The sequence below is a fragment of the Hyaena hyaena genome, unplaced genomic scaffold, assembly GCF_003009895.1.
Source record: "Hyaena hyaena isolate Hyena2069 unplaced genomic scaffold, ASM300989v1 scaffold_3, whole genome shotgun sequence".
In the NCBI taxonomy this organism is placed as follows: Eukaryota; Metazoa; Chordata; class Mammalia; order Carnivora; family Hyaenidae; genus Hyaena; species Hyaena hyaena.
Window position 1 is genome coordinate 10,206,526 of NW_024080635.1, and position 16,410 is coordinate 10,222,935.

Here is a 16,410-nt window from a genome sequence, read left to right on the forward strand (position 1 = left end):
TGCTCCTCCCTCCCTCTCTCTCTCAAAAATAAACATTAAAAAATAATAAGAAAATAAAATAAAATTCCATTGATTGGTTCTATTTTAAATTTTTTTTTAATGTTTTATTTATTTCTAGGAGAGAGAGAGACAGTGTGAGCAGGGGAGGGTCAGAGACAGAGGGAGTCACAGACTGAAACAGGTTCCAGGCTCTGAGCTGGCAGTCAGCACAGAGCCGGACGCGGGGCTCGAACCCACAAACCGCGAGATCATGACCTAAGTGAAAGTCGGACACTCAACCGACTAAGTCACCCAGGCGCCCCTGATTGGTCCTATTTTAAAAGCTCCTTCTATGGGGGTGCCTGGGTGACTCAAGTCAGTTAAGCATCTGGCTCTTGGTTTCAACTCAAATCACGATTTCACAGTTCCTGAGATTGAGCCCTGCATCAGGCTCTGCACTGACAGTACGGAGCCTGCTTGGGATTCTCTCTCTCCCTCTCCTCTCTGCCCCTATCCCATTGGCATGCACTCTTTCTCTTAAAAATGAAAATAAACATTTAAAAGCTACATCTATGTATTGTTTCTTTTTTTAGATTTTTATGTGTTTTCAAACATTTGTAAAGAATCATCTCATTTTCATATTATAAAGAGACTGAAAACAAGAGACACATATATTTTTTATAAAAGCAAAAATACCAGTTTCTCCAAGTGAAAGTAGTAGAAGTAAAGAATTTGGTTTCAACAGAAAACAAACTTTTGTATCTTCAACACGTCACATCCAGGACATGAATTAATCTTGCTCCTGAAAAAAACTTACTCAATTACCAAAAAATAGTAATTTTTTTTAAGAAATATGACACCCCAACCTAAGTGTCTCACCCTGACCTAGATATATAAAGTTATGTCTTGCTCCATTCTCCCATCTCTGGGATAACTAGCAACAGAGTTATAAGTGAAATGATTTTTCCTGGCTCTGATTTAACTAGAACCAAGGAGAAGTTTTTATGAGAATATACCTTCAAGCCATGTAGTAAGTGCAACCTGGGGAAGAAAAAAAAACGATTAATCTAAAAGTTAGGACCTGAAGGGCGCCTGGGTGGCTCAGCTCAGGTCATGAGCTCATGGTTTTGCGGGTTTGAGCGCAATGTCAGGCTCTGTGCCGACAGTGCAGAGCCTGCTTGAGACTCTATCCTTCTCTCTTTCTCTCTCTCCCTCCCCCTTTCCACCTCTCTCCCACTCACTCTCTCTCTCTCTCTCTCAAAATAAATAAATAAATAAACTTTAAGTAAATAAATGAATAAAATAAAATAGGACCTGGGGGGGGAGGTTTCTTGGGGGCAGAGATCTGCAGTATATGTGACAAGGAAAAGAAAGCAAAAGAAATGTCAAATGGTAAAATACAAAGAATGTACAGATTACTGTATATGCTCCTAGAATCTTAACTTCTCATGTATGTGAAAATTATTTTTTTTAAAAACTTCATCGAAATTCTTTGGATCACAAATATAACAGTTAATGAGTTCTGGGACTTTCAGAACATTAAAATGCTGGCTTTGAAATTACTGCAAGCTTTTCAGAATACTGAAAAACAATAAAATACTCAAACTAGAAGGATCACTGTGGCTTTCAGAACATTAAAATGCTGGCTTTGAAATTACTGCAAGCTTTTCAGAATACTGAAAAACAATAATACACAAACTAGAAGGATCACTGATCCAAGAACAGAAGAAAGTGGAGAGAGTGACCCTCTTTCAGAAGCCTCCCTTGCAGCCACTGGACAATCACTTCCCCAGTCCCTAATATTGGTCTGCTTCTCTGTTCCAAAACCTTGTCCCAACATTAAGTTGAGATGGAGTTACTTGCCCATAGAGACCCCAAAGATGTGTTGTATATATAACATGCTCAGTTCAATCTTCAGAAATTGCAAATTAGCAGTTTCTATGCAACACCTCTTGAGTGAGGCTTGCATCTTGAGTGAGGCTTGCATCTTGAGTGGGGCAAGAACATCACCCACGGCCTCTACAGAAGTCTCCACAGTTCACCTGCCTCAGGAACTTAAGTGTTCTCATTTTTCTATCCATAGCAAGCATTGTTTGGCCACACCAACAGTCCTTGAATCTAATAGAGAATAATAAATCACCAGACACCAAATCTCCCAGTTCATTTTCTCAAAACTTTAAAAGGATGTTTCATGGGAGGAGGGAGAAAAAAAAGGCTCTCATCACACATGTTTAAGAAACACTGAATTAAACAGACTCCCAGCTAACTTCTCTGAACCTTTAAATACATGACGAATTTCCAAGATGGGGATATAGCTAGGTTTCCAGCTGGATGCCACCCTTACTGGAAACATCTCTCAGGTATTCTGAAACACACTAGAAAACAGCATAAGCAACTACTCTTAAAATTAAAATTATCCCCTACCCCTATTTCTAAATAACATGACTTAAAATAATTCAAACATTTCCATAGCTTTTATTGTGTACTATTTATACTATCTGGACACTTTCTGAAACGAGTAAGGGTATTAGGTATTGATTTAAACCCCAGACTCTAATATTAACAGGAATTCATTTTTTCCGAGTTATCTGATAAATGAAAATTCACATCCTAAAATCTAATAGTTTATTTAAAACATGTTAATCTTAAACCCCACAATAAAAATATGGTTTCAGGAAAATTAATTAGTGATATATAGATGGTTTAATTCCATTTCAGAAGATTCTAAAATCAAGCCCTCTCAAATAACAGAGCTGAGAAATAAATACTAGCTGTTACAGTGAAGTTGTATAATCAAAATCCCTGAAATCACAACGATTACTTACTAAGAAACTTTATTAAATTACTTCCCATTCCTCATCTGCTTTTAAACAGATTTTAAAAGCAAACCAAAATAACAAATATTCGGGGCGCCTGGGTGGCTTAGTCGGTTAAGCGTCCGACTTTCGACTTTCGCTTAGTTCATGATCTCGCAGTTCGTGGGTTCAAGCCCCGCGTCGGGCTCTGTGCTGACTGCCAGCTCAGAGCCTGGAACCTGTTTCAGTCTGTGACTCCCTCTCTCTCTGACTCTCCCCTGCTCACGCTCTCTCTCTCTCCCCCCTAGAAATTAAAAAAAATTAAAAAATAAATAAAAAAAATAACAAAATAACAAATATTCTTAAACTGCCTATCAACAAAACAAACAGACTGTAGCTGAAATCCTGCTTATGCTTTCTTCTACAGCCCATCTTCTTCTCCTGCCCCTTAACACAAATTAACACAGCATTCTTGTAGTCTACCTCTATCTCTCCCCCTGGTTTCATTTGCTCTTCATTTGGTCTGTTCTCAAGCTCTTCTGTTTCCACAAGGAATAGCAAACAGTGATCATCTGTTTAGCTGAAAAGGATGGCTGTGGCTTACCATCCAACAGTAGCTGGCTTCATACTGCCACCTGAAACAGAATGGACACAGGTGTGCCTGACCCTGCACCCTACCCTCCCCCAGCTCCCTGGGGTATGCAGCATACCTAGCCAGTCAAGAGCAGCCTCAGCCATTCAATTCCGTGTGGTGTACAAATACTTTTCTACGTCTGCCTTGATTTGAAAAGAACTAGGAAACACTACTGCAAAGCATATACTACACAACGGTAGTACTGGTGAATTTCTCCTACAGCAAATAGTTTAAGTTATTAGAGAAAAATTCAATCAAGTCCTTTAAAAAAAAGCACTAATTTTTTTCAGGATCCCAGCTAAGTAAGACTAGATTTTAGATATTAATGTTTTCCCTTAAGATTAAAGATATGGTTCATTTTAGTAAAGAAAATATTTGTTACATCTGACCAGCTAATTGCCAACTTTGCATTTCACCTGTTTTCATAATCGACAATTATATGAATTATCCTGATCATATGCTCTTCATTACAATGCTTTCAATAAAACATTGAGTTCAAATGTGTAACTGATATACTAAACTAGAATTTAAGATTAGTTATTTGCAAGTGGGCACTTAAAAACTTTAAACTGTTGATTGTGAGCACAGAAATGAGGTGATTCTACAGGCAAGAAACTAATTTCTTCAAAAGTGAAACAGGTTTCAATCACTCTCAAGATTATGATCCTGCCTTAAAAAAACCAGTTTAGGGGTCCCTTGGTGGTCCAGTCAGTTAGGCATCCCATCCAACTCTTCATCTTAATTCAGGTCACGGTTGTGGAATTGAGCCCCTAGTCGGGCTTCATCCTGAGCGTGGAGCCTGCCTGAATTTTCTCTCCCTCTCTCTGCCCCACTCTCGCTGGGGCGCGCGTGCGCTCACTCGCTCACTCTCTCTCTCTCTCAAAATAAACTTTAAAAATGAATAGAAGTGGGGCACCTGGGTGGCTCAGTTAGCTGGGCGTCCGACTTCAGCTCAGGTCATGATCTCACGGTTCGTGGGTTAGAGCCCTGCGTTGGGCTCTGTGCTGACAGCTAGCTCAGAGCCTGGAGCCTGTTTCAGATTCTGTGTCTCCCTCTCTCTTTCTGACCCTCCCCTGCTCACGCTGTCTCTCTCTCAGAAATTTACCAAAAAAAAAAAAACACACTAAAAATGAATAAAAGAAACCAGGGGCCCCTGGGTGGCTCAGTGGATAAGCATCTGACTCTTGGTTTCAGCTCAGGTCATGATCTAACGGGTTTATTGAGTTCAAGCCCCACTTCAGGTTCTGTGCTGACAGCGCAGAGCCTTCTTGAGATTTTCTCTCTCCCTCTCTCACTGCCCTTCCCCACTCATTCTGTCTGTCTCTCTCAAAATAAATAAGCAAACTTAAAAAGATTTTTAAAAATAATAAAAGCAACCAATTTATACTTAAGGGGGGGCGGGGAATAGAAATAAAGCACCCTACAAGGTTTCTGAAATCCCTTAAGATACCACTCTACCAGTCCTAAAGAGGATGCTTCAAACTTTAATGTTCATAAAAATCACGTGGGTATCTTGTTAAAAAGTAGATTGTGATTCAGTAAGACTGGGATGGAGCTCCAAGGTGATCTTATGCTGCTGGTTCATAGTCCAAACACTGTATTTAACTTTATACCCTTATTTATATAAAACTGATTAAGATAGTGGACAAAAACTTAAAGCAAGCAACAGTCCCCACTTCATTTAATAATTTTTATAGTTTGGGGGGGGGCGCCTGGGTGGCTCAGTCAGTTGAACATCCAACTTCAGCTCAGGTCATGATCTCACAGTTTGTGGGTTCAAGCCCTGCATCGGGCTCTGTGCTGACAGCTCAGAGCCCGGAGCCTGCTTCAGATTCTGTCTCCTTCTCTGACCCTCCCCTGCTCACGCTGGCTGGCTGGCTGGCTGGCTGTCTCTCTCTCTCTCTCTCAGAAATAAATAAAAATTTTAAAAAATAATAATAATTTTTATGGTTTGGAGGAGCCTGTGTGGCTCAGTCAGTTGAGCGACCACCTCTTGATTTCGGCTCAGGTCACGATCTCATAATTCATGAGACTGAGCCCCGTATATGCTATTAGCACATAGCCTAGCCTGCTTGGGATTCTTCCTCTCTGCCCTTCCCCCTTTGTGCATGCACACATGTGCACTCTCTCTTTCTCTCAAAATAAACATTTAAAAAAATAATAATTTTTATGGTTTCATTAGATTAACCCAGGGGAAGGATGGTTATTAAAATATTGATTTGGGGGAAAACTCAGTTCTCAAACGTGGGGACCTAAGAGAGGCTGTAATAATAACAAAAGCACCTACAGAACACTCAATAAGTGCCAGTGAATTCTTAAGTACTTCACAGAGATTAACTGATTTGATTCTCATAACAATGCTGTGAGGTAGTGACTATGACTGGCCCCTGTCTTACAGACAGTAAACCTGAGTCACAAAGACACTGCTTAGATTGCACATAGATAATAAATGCCAGGATTTGAACCCAGGCAGTCTGGTTCCAGAATCTACACCTTTAATTATAATACCAGCAGTACAGCACTCAAGACACAGGAACAGAATTAAGATGGCAAATCAAAATCGCTTACTTTTGGAAAAAACAATGCAAGTGTTAAAGAACAGAGGGAGGAACAGAAGTGACAGCCAATTATTGGTGAATCCCAGGACTTAACAATATACAATTTTTTCCTTTATTAGAAAATGTTCTGGACTTTAGCATTATAGCTAAATGTTTGAGAATATTTCTCTTAAATATTTTTTTAGAGGAAAACCCCTGGTTTCATGGGGCTCCTGACTGGCTTAGTCAATAAAGTATGCAACTCTTCATCTTGGGGTTGTGAGTTCAAGCCTCATGCTATGCGTGGCGATTACTTAAAAATAAAACCTTAGAAAAAAATTTTAAATTAAAAAATAAATAAACAAACAACAACAAAACCACCTGGTTTCACTTCACACAAGTATTTGAGACCAATGTCCCAGGGGCAACCAGTGAAGACTTTTGCTATCCAGGACTTAGAATAGCAGCAGTAGCAGACATAGCTGAAATAACAAGTAATGAAAATTGCTTTAGCAAATATATTCTGGACTGAAAGGATAAGTAACTAAAAGTAGAAACTGGTAAGGGACAAAGCACAACATGACCAGGAATTTGATACTGTTGAGCCGAGTGGAAAAAGTGGCAAAAATAAGCTGCTGTTGCAAACAAAAGAAATAGAGGAAAAAAGCAATCATTAAAGTCTAAATAATTTTTTAGAAGAATAAGAACTGGTCATCAGCAAAAGCTTTCTAAGCAATGGTGAAGAGTCCGTCCACACAGTGCAGCTGCAGAAGACACTGGATTAAACAGATGGATAAGATCAAGCAAGAGCAGATTAGTAATCACTTCAATGGGCCCGAGTCCGGATATGGCCGACCAAGCACAAGTCTCAGGAAACACAGTAAACAAGCCTATGGAATATGCAGAAAGAGAAAATGCTGACCCTCAGACATCCTAAAGTAATTTATTTTACAAACATTTCTTGAGATCTAGTATATATCTGGCACTATCCTAGGCGCCAGGGATGCAGGGGTGACCATGCCAGGTCAAATCCTGCCCTCATATCACTTACATTTTACTGGGGGGCACTAAGAGGTTTGAAAGAGAACACTGACTGGACGCCTGTTTGGCTCAGTCGGTTAAGCGTCCAACTTCAGCTCAGGTCATGATCTCACGGTTTGTGGGTTCAAGCCCCACGTCGGGCTCTGTGCTGACAGCTAGCTCAGAGCCTGGAGCCTGTTTCAGTTTCTGTGCCTCCCTCTCTCTCTCTCTGACCCTCCCCTGCTCACGCTGTCGCTGTCTCTCTCTCTCTCTCTCTGTGAAATAAAACATTAAAACATTTAAAAAAAAAAAAAAAAAAAAAGAAAGAGAACACTGAATAAAGTATTACCACAAAAGGCTAGAGTGAAGCCCTTTATTATAGGAAGACATGTGAAACTATTTATTGGACGTAAATTAACAAAATAATAATCCCTCCTTTCCCCACAGAGGAAACCCATATAGACCTCTCAAAAAGACCCTAAAAACACTAAATGAATGGATCTAAAATATATCTGCAAATAAAAGTACAATCTGACTTTTACTTCCAAGAACGCCTATAAATACTACTCCCAGACACACAATAGGTTGTATTTCAAAGTTTTCCAAATGTGACAGCTTTTGGATCAAAACATTTTATTGGTGTAACCATCTTAAAAATAACTAGAAGTACTTTTCTAATAGACCATAAAGTTCAAAGTGGAAAAGTATCTGAATAAAAGAAAATAAATCTTGAAATTAAAGAAAAAAATCATCAAGATTTGGTCTTATTGGGCTTTAGGAATTTCACTGACGTTTGATACCCTAGCTGTAACAATGGCTTAGATACCCAAAAAAATTAAGTTTAGCTGGGTATGAGTTTTGATTAGTATAGAAAAACATATTAAGAGGATGTGATAACTAATTTCTTGAAGAAATTACTGGAAAACAGCTCATTTTTAATACTCAGTTAACTATCCATCTCTCATCTCTTTGCCTCAGTCTAAAAACTGTAAATGCAAACTATTTTGTTATATTTTATTTATTGTTTTTAGGTCTTTATTTTATTTTGAGAGAGAGACAAGAGAGGCAGTGGGGGAGGGGCAGGAAGGGGGAGACAGACTCTGAAGCAGGCTCCAGGTTCAAGCTGTTAGCACAGAGCCCAATGGGGGGCTCACACCCAGGCACCCACGGACCGTGAGATCACGGATCATGACCTGAGCCAAAGTCAGACGTCCAACCGACTGAGCCACCCAGGTGCCCCTATTTTGCTATATTTTAAAAGGAAAGATGCAAACTGCTGTATGTATATTTAAACTTCTTAAACGTAGAATTCTCAAGAAATAAAGCAGCAGAAAGGGTTTTTAAAACAAGATACCACACTATGACAAATGTATTTCAGAAGATCCAAGTTCAGTACCTATCCCATCCTCTGCCCAACACCTACCTACACAACACAGAAAATTGATTTAAACCTACCACTTCTTTTAAGTGTTTCTTAACAAGCAATGTTCTCTCTACACACAAGAAACAATAGGAAAGTACTTGTTCCAACAAGAACTACCCTTATAACAATCCATTACACAATGAGATCTCATCTGCTTCACAATGTTAACATTTTTCTGTGCTGTATCTCTGTAAGTCCATGAAAGACAGACAGCTGGGGGATGTACCTAATATTCTGGGGAAAAAATACTGGGAGCCCCAAGGTCTGAAACTGTTACTTAAGCGTTTCTGGTTAAAAATCCAAAATTCTTTTTTAGTTACAAATTTTAATTGTCTGGCAAGCAAAGGTTAAGGCGTAAAACGAACTGATTCTCTTCCCACCACACCCTTGCCACAAAAAGCGCACGTGAGCCAGCTCAGGTCTATACTGTGCATCAGTTAAGTCCTGCGGGAGAAGTTCAACAGCCTGGAAGTCATTCTGAACCAAAGAAAAGCTCCCACGAATCACTTCATTCCGACTCTAAGAGGATCTTCAAAGTTACTGTCTACAGGAGTGGCTGTAGGTATTGTCTTACGCTTTCCTCTCTGCCACAAGCTAATCTTGAGGTTTCAAACCTTCCAGGCTTTCAGAGGCCTCGGAGACGCCCAAGAGGTTTCAAAGCACCATCCGTGAATATGATGCGCTGGGGAGCAGGCAGGATGTGCCCGCGAGTGCCCCAACCGAGGCTGCAAAACGCTGCCTTCATTCGGTGAATCCCTGACTTGTAGGAGTTAAAACTCTCACCCCTTATATTGCGATGACGTAATCCTCCACACTGCATTTCTCCTGGACTTAAAGGGGAGGAAAAAACAAACGAACAAAGAAAATTTCACCCCAAGAAGAGGAATTAAGCAAGCGGCAGAACGACAGTTTCGAGAGGTGGTTAGGTAACTCCCTGAAAGGGAAGCTTCAGCTGAATAAGCAGGGAGAGTTGGAGAAGCAAACGGAAATGGTGCTAGGAACTCAACCTAAGGCCGGAATAAAGGAACCTGGGGAAACAGCTACCAGGCCCGCCCCGCCGGACCGGGCGTCAAGCCGCGGGGCTGCGGAGGGAAGCGCGTCGCAGGCGCAGCCCGGGGCGGTCCGCAGGCCACCCCCTCTCCGGCCGCCACTTCCCCGCCGCGCTCGCGATTCCGCTCCCCTCCCCCCCTCCCCCGCCCGCCGCAAAATGTCCGCGGCGGCGCCGGGCGAAGCAGGAAGTCCAAGCCCGGGCGCCGGGAGCACAGCCGGCCCGGGGGCCCGAGCCACCCGCGCCCGCGAGCTGCTGCGCGGTCCTGTCCCGCCGCCCGCCCTCGGGGCCCGCGGGGCCGGCTGGGGGGGAGGGGAGCCCGGGCGGCCGGGATGGGTGTGACCCCGTCCTTCCGCCGCAGCCCGGTGACAGCCCGGCCCCGCCCGCGCCCTCAGGCCGGCACCCCGCGCCCGGGCCGCTCACCTACCGGCGGCCGTGCACCCCCGCCTGCCCCGCCGCCACCCTCTACCCTCTGCTCCCGGGCAGAACCCGGACCCGCGCTCGCCCGGACGGCGCCGCGCGAGCCGAGCACCCCTCCCCGGGCCCCGCGCTCCCAGAGCTCCCGGGATCCCAGAAGCCGGGGTATCCCCGCAGACGAGGAGAGGCCGGGGGCCGCGCGAGGGGAAGGGAGAGTGGGGGAGCCGCTCCCGCGGGGAGCCTCGGGCCCCGCACTCACCGCAGCTTCTCCGCCGGGGCGTTGGCAGCACTGCGCGGGGTCTCCTCAGCTGCCGGACAGGGGCACGCGCCTGACGTCAGCACGCAGGCGACGCAGGGTTGGGTGCCCGCGGAAGTGGGAGGGACCCGGAGGCGAGCCCTGGCCCAGTGGTTGGAGGCGGGGCCTGCATTCATCCCCCGCCCCGGCTCGGGTAGATTACCGCGCACGCGCGGGCCAGCGCGGCTGGCTGGCTGCTGGTTCCCTGCTAAGCTTTTCCTCTCTTTCTCCGATGGTTGTGTTTGTAATGGTCGTTTGCAAAGCGCTGCCACTGGCAATGCTTTTGATCTTTTCAACCTTCTGAAGCAAAGTATTATTTCTATGTTGCAAAAAAGACGTAGGCTATGGCTTGCCCGAGGGGCAGTGTCTTCCCTGTGTGGTCCCCTGACAAACGTCCCTCCCAGGTCTGCATCGAGTCCTCCGTGGCATGCCGCACTTCTCTGCCTACACCTCGCTCCAGCCACATCGACAGTCTTCTGCTTTCGGGACTTCCTTCCTGCCGCGAGGCCTCGAACTCACTGTTTCCCGTGGCTGCCTCTCAGCCCTTGAATGTCACTGCCTCCCTGATCACCCTATCCTCACAGCACCTGTTTGTCATCTGTCTTCCCTGCTAGTGTGCAAGCTGCAGGAGAAGAGGAACTCTCTTAGTCTCAGATGTCTCCCAGTGTTACAGGAAAATCGCTTATGTTAATAATAGTTCATTGATTGGTAACCACCACAGCTATTTGGGCAAGAAGGAAGCCTATTTCCAATACATCTGATATAATACTCATATTTTCTTTTGAGTTTTTCAGTTGCACAAGAAGGATAACTAGACTTTTGACTATAGGTATGGTAATAGTAGTTAATGAAATACCCACAACTACTCTATGAGTTAAGAACTATTACCCCCAGGGATGCCTGAGTGGCTCAGTCGTTGGGCATCCGACTTGAGCTCAGGTCATGACCTTGCAGCTGGGGCTCTGTGCTGACAGCTCAGAGCTTGGAGCCTGCTTCGGATTCTGTGTCTCCCTCTCTACCTGCTCCTCTCCCCGCTCATGCTCCCTTGTTCTCGCTCTCTCTCTTTCTCTCTTTCTCAAAAATAAGTAAACATTAAAAAAAAAAAAAAGAACAATTACCCCCATTTACTGAAGCATAAACTGAGGCTCAGAACTGTTAAGGGATTTGCCCAAGGTTGCCAAGCTAGGCAGTGGCAGACGGTGGGACTTGGACCCAAGAGACTGGCTCTAATTGATCACTTCACTATCATACTGCCCAGCAGATTATTAAAGAGAAATCAGAAGAAATAAGCTTCAGCTGTAGTCCTGTCCCTCCTGATACAAACTATTAACATTTTGGTGTACATATTTCCAGATAGATAGAGAGGGAGAGGGATGCGTACACATTTATTGCACAAAAACAGATTGTACTCTGCCTTTTTCTTTCAAAACTACATTGTGAATATCTTTCCATCACAAATGAAACATCATTTTTAAAGGCTGTATTCTACTGTAAGGGTATTACGATATATATCTAATGAATCTACTATTGGGATTTAGGTCATTTGGGGCTACTGTAACTTTTTGACTGTTGGTAAATGCATAAGCTTAGTTTCTTAAACTTGAGGAAAACTGGTTGTGTTTTCTCCCTCTGCAAGACTAGTTGGCAGTGACCTTTCCTTCATCCCGTCTCACAATCCCATGAATGTCTCCAGACAATGTCTGCCCTTTCCATGGGCAGCAATATCTTGATGGGGTGTCACCCAACTGCTTGGCTTTTCCTGCCTTTATTCTGAGGACAAGAACTCACTTAGCACTTTGTCTTTTGTGTGTCAGATTTTTGTCAAAATGGCCCTCCCCAACCTTTCCACGGCCCCAAAAAGGCAGTAGTGTTACTACTGGACCCCAGTCTATCCCTTCCTTGCTGCCAGCCTAGACCCCAGCCTCCTACAGCCTCCTCCCTACCTCCACTCTGGCTACAGCCGCCTCACACTAACAAGACGAGCAGCCTAGGGGTCTCCGGTCTCCCTTCCCCTGTGGCTACCATCCCAATGTCCATTCCTCCTTCTTCTGGCAACAGCACCTCCATTTCTGCAGCAGCCCCTCCCCCGATTCTCAAATCCCTGTGGCTCCAGAGGAGATGACCCTACACCTGGTTGTGGGGAGAGACACATGACCCAGGCTTAGCCAATCAGAGAACTTTAGCAGCATTTCAGGGACAGGCATATGACCCAATGAGAACCAGTGAGATTCAATTCTGAGACTTTGGTCAGAGCAGTCCAGTTGATGAATCTCTCTGCTGAGGGCGGGATGTAACCATGGCACTGTCGGCAACCATCTTCCCACTGCAAGGCGAGAAACTGCCTGAGAACGAGACCACAAAAGACAGGGGAAAGAGAGCAGAGAGACAGAGACAGTGAAACCAAGTCCCAGTGGCACCGTTCGAGCCCTTGGATCTAGTCTTACTTCAATTTTCAGTCACATTAGCCAACAAATTCCCTCTGCTGCTTGAGCCAAGTTGGGTAGGTTTCTGTCACTTGGAACTGCAAGATTCTGTCTGCACCCCCACCCCCTTTGTCCACCCTGGTGTGGTACCTGACACCATCTTCTAGAGGATTCCCGAACCCCTACCTCCTCCATCCCCTATTCCCATCCCCATTTCCAAAATTCCAGCTATTCAGAAATCCCATTAGTACCACTGAAATCATCTCCAGTTCCCACCTGTTTCGGGGCCTCCAGTGCCTCTATCTGCTTTGGACCCCTGCACCCTTGTATGCCCAGGGGCTCCCGACATTTCTGCAGCATAAGTCCTACACCCACAAAGTTAATATCCAATCTCTAGATGTTTCCTTTTGACAATCTCTGCTTTAATTCATTTTATACAGCACAACCTTCTTGCCTTCCTAGATCTCAGCTCCTTTTAAGTCACTTTCTGGCTCAGGAACCCCGTGTTTTTTCCTTTGCCCTCAAAATAAAATTCAAAGTTCTGTGGCCAGGCATTCTGTGTCCTCTGTGATCTGGCACCAACTTGCCTTTCCAAAGTTATTTCCCTTTCCCTTCTGTATTAGTCAGGGTTGTCCAGAGGAACAGACCCAGCAGGAGAAGCAGGGTGGGGGTGGGGGGAGAGGAAGAGGGAGAGAGAGATTGATCTATATTGGTCTATATCTGTGTATCTAAAAAGATTTATTCTAAGGAATTAACTTGATAGGATGAGATGGTTGTAGGATGAGTCAACAAGCTGAGACACAAGAGAACTGATGGTGTGGGTCCAATCCAAGTCCTCAGGCCTGAGAACAATAATTGATGTTTCCGGGACAGTCCAACAGCTAGCAGACTCAAGACCCAAGAAAAGCCAGTGTTTGAATTTAAAGCCAGGAAAAATCTCTGTTACTTGAGGGAGGGTCAGCCTTTTTATTCTAGCCAGGCCTTCAACTGATTGGATCAGGCCCACCACATTAAGGAGGGCAATCTACCAATTCAAATGTTAACCTTAGCCCAAAACACACTGACACACAGGTATGCCCAGAATAATATTCAACCAAGTATCGGGGACTCCATGACCCAGTCAAGTTGACATTTAAAATTAACCATCACATGGCCAACAGACACATGAAACGATGCTCAGCATCCCTCTTCATCAGGGAAATACAAATCAAAACCACACTGAGATACCAGCTCACGCCAGTCAGAGTGGCTAAAATGAGCAAATCAGAAGACTCTAGATGCTGGCGAGGATGTGGAGAAATGGGCACCCTCCTACACTGTTGGTGAGAATGTAAACTGATGCAGCCCCTCTGGAAAACAGTGTGGAGGTTCCTCAAAAAATTAACAGTAGAACTCCCCTATGACCCAGCAATAGCACGCTAGGAATTTACCCAAGGGATACGGGAGTGCTGATGCATAGGGGCACATGTACCCCAATGTTCATAGCAGCACTCTCAACAATAACCAAATCATGGAAAGAGCCTAAGTGTCCATCAACAGACAAATGGATCAAGAAGATGTGGTTTATCTGTATGATGGAATACTACATGGCAATGAGAAAGAATGAAATCTGGCCATGTGTAGCAACATGGATGGACCTTGAGGGTGTTACGCTGAGCGAAATAAGTCAGGCAGAGAAGGACAGTTACCATATGTTTGCACGTATAGGAGGGTTAGGAGGAACTTAACAGAGGACCATGGGGGAGAAGAAGGGGGAAGATGGGGGGGAGAGAGAGGGAAACAAACCATAAGAGCCTCTTGAATGTTGAGAACAAACTGAGGACTGATGGGTATGGAGTGGAAGGGAAGGGGGATGATGGGCATGAAGGAGGGCACTTGTGGGGATGAGCACTGGGTGTTATATGGAAACCAACTTGACAATAAACTATTAAAAATAAATAAATAAATAAATAAATAAATAAAATTAACCATCACACCGTCAGTCATACACCTTATGTGTGTGTACTGAAGCAAGACTGAGTTATCTAGTATCTTATGTACTAGGTATGATGATTTCTTGCCTCCATGCCCTTGCTCATGCTGTTCCCCTTGCCTAGAACACCTTTCCTGTTCATCCATCCTACCTATCAAGTCTCAATCTCCTTCCCACCATGAACTGTACCTTTTGCCAACACTGACCTTGTGTGCCTTCTCACCTCTGTGCTTCTGCAGATTCAGCGGTTCCCCTCCCTGTCTGCCAAACTCTTCTTCTCTCCTTCAAGGATTACCATTGACCTCAGGTCTTAAACCCTCCCCTACAACCCCAGGCAACCAATCATTCCTCTTACACTTTGTAGTTAAAGCACACTGTATGAAAATCATTTGTATCTGGGCTAACTAAACCATTACGCCATGAGCAGGCAAGGATCTTATCTTATTATTTTTTGTATCCTTTTACTTAATTTCCTGGCACACTGCCAGCCCCTCAAAATGTTTGATAAATAATGCATGAGTGAGCACACTGCTGCTTCTTCCACAAAGCCTGCTCTACTTCTGGCTGAAAACTGATGTCTGTATCTTCCAATCTCCCTTAGTTCTTCAGGCCCTCACCCTATTGCGTCGTGTTTATCCATGCTTTCTCTGCCCTCCTGGACTCTCCGAGGTGGGGGGGGCACTCCATTCTGGGTGCATTTTTGTGCCCCTCACGGTGCTCTTCAGGTGCCTTAAACATAATGAATGAGAGGAGCCTCAAAGCTGCATTCTCTGTCAAAAGCGAAGACCCCAAATCCACCGCCACCTCCCCAGGGCCTGCCAAAATTTACTCAAGAAGATGAGGATCCACATTAAAGAGGCTCTCCTTTGTGGTCTTCAGTCTTGGGATTTACATGAGAAAGTCCTAATTTAAGACTTTCCGTGTGATTCACAGGTGATAAAACTATAAAGAAAAGCAAGGAAGTGATTATTATAAAAATCCAGCTGCTGGCTGCCTCTAAAGGAGGCTGTAATCTGGGAGGGATGGGGGTGTTGGCAGTGGTCTATTTCATGACCTCGGTGATGAGTACATGGATGTTTGCCTTATAATTATTCATTGTACTATACATTTGTTCTACATGCCTTTCCTCAAGTGTAATATTTCATAAAAATAAAGGCTGGAAATAAACAAAGCAAAAATAAAGTCTCACTGTTGTTACTAAAGGGTAAATATCTATCATTAGGAGGCAAGCCTATCCTTCTATTTCTGATTTACTGGCTGGTCTTCTCTTCATCTTGCTGGTCATGGTGATGGCTCAGGCCATGTCAGCAGCCCCACCCTGCTGCTAGGATTCCAGGCGTGTTTCGGATCTGGCCTGCCACACCGTAAGGGGTCAGGGCTGCTGCACCTGAAGCCATCTCCCATCAGCTCGGGGACCTAGGCCCCCGCAGTCCCTCCTGCTGCTCAGCCTCCCTCCTCAACTTTGTGCCACATCGTTATGCTTGTCCAAGGACCTAGACCCTTCTTGGAGTCAGAGAAAGGAGAGGAACTGACCAAACCTGTTTTCTATTTTCCTTTTCTCTAACTGGCCCAGGCTTGCCTTCTTCATCTCTGTTACACATCTCTGGTGGAGACAATCTGAGTCACTGAAGAAGGGTGCCTGAGATAGGATAAGGGAGAGAAAAGTCTAGAAAAGACTGAGCAACTCCATCTGCATTGGTAGAGTTTAGTAAGAACCCAGAAGCACATGGTACAGTGATGAAGTTTTAATCTGAGAATCACTCACGTGAACCAATTAGGCCTGTTGGGACCAATATTCAACGGTTGGTGAGTATTTTTTGTGGTAGGCGCCTCGGATGCAAAGATAACTGATATGCTCCTGCTTAAC

General features: G+C 44.5%; 1 protein-coding gene across 2 annotated transcripts in view; it reads right to left on the minus strand.

Moving 5' to 3' along the window:
* CDC42 (cell division cycle 42) overlaps positions 1-10,185 on the minus strand; it is a 50,779-nt gene extending 40,594 nt beyond the window's left edge. Inside the window, exon 1 of one of the 2 annotated variants that reach the window (XM_039231260.1) lies at positions 10,113-10,184. The gene's annotated coding sequence lies outside the window, so the exon portion shown is untranslated. Of the gene's footprint in view, positions 1-10,112 lie in introns of both variants that reach the window. The other variant, XM_039231268.1, reaches the window with a different exon arrangement.
* Positions 10,186-16,410: the final 6,225 nt, after the last annotated feature.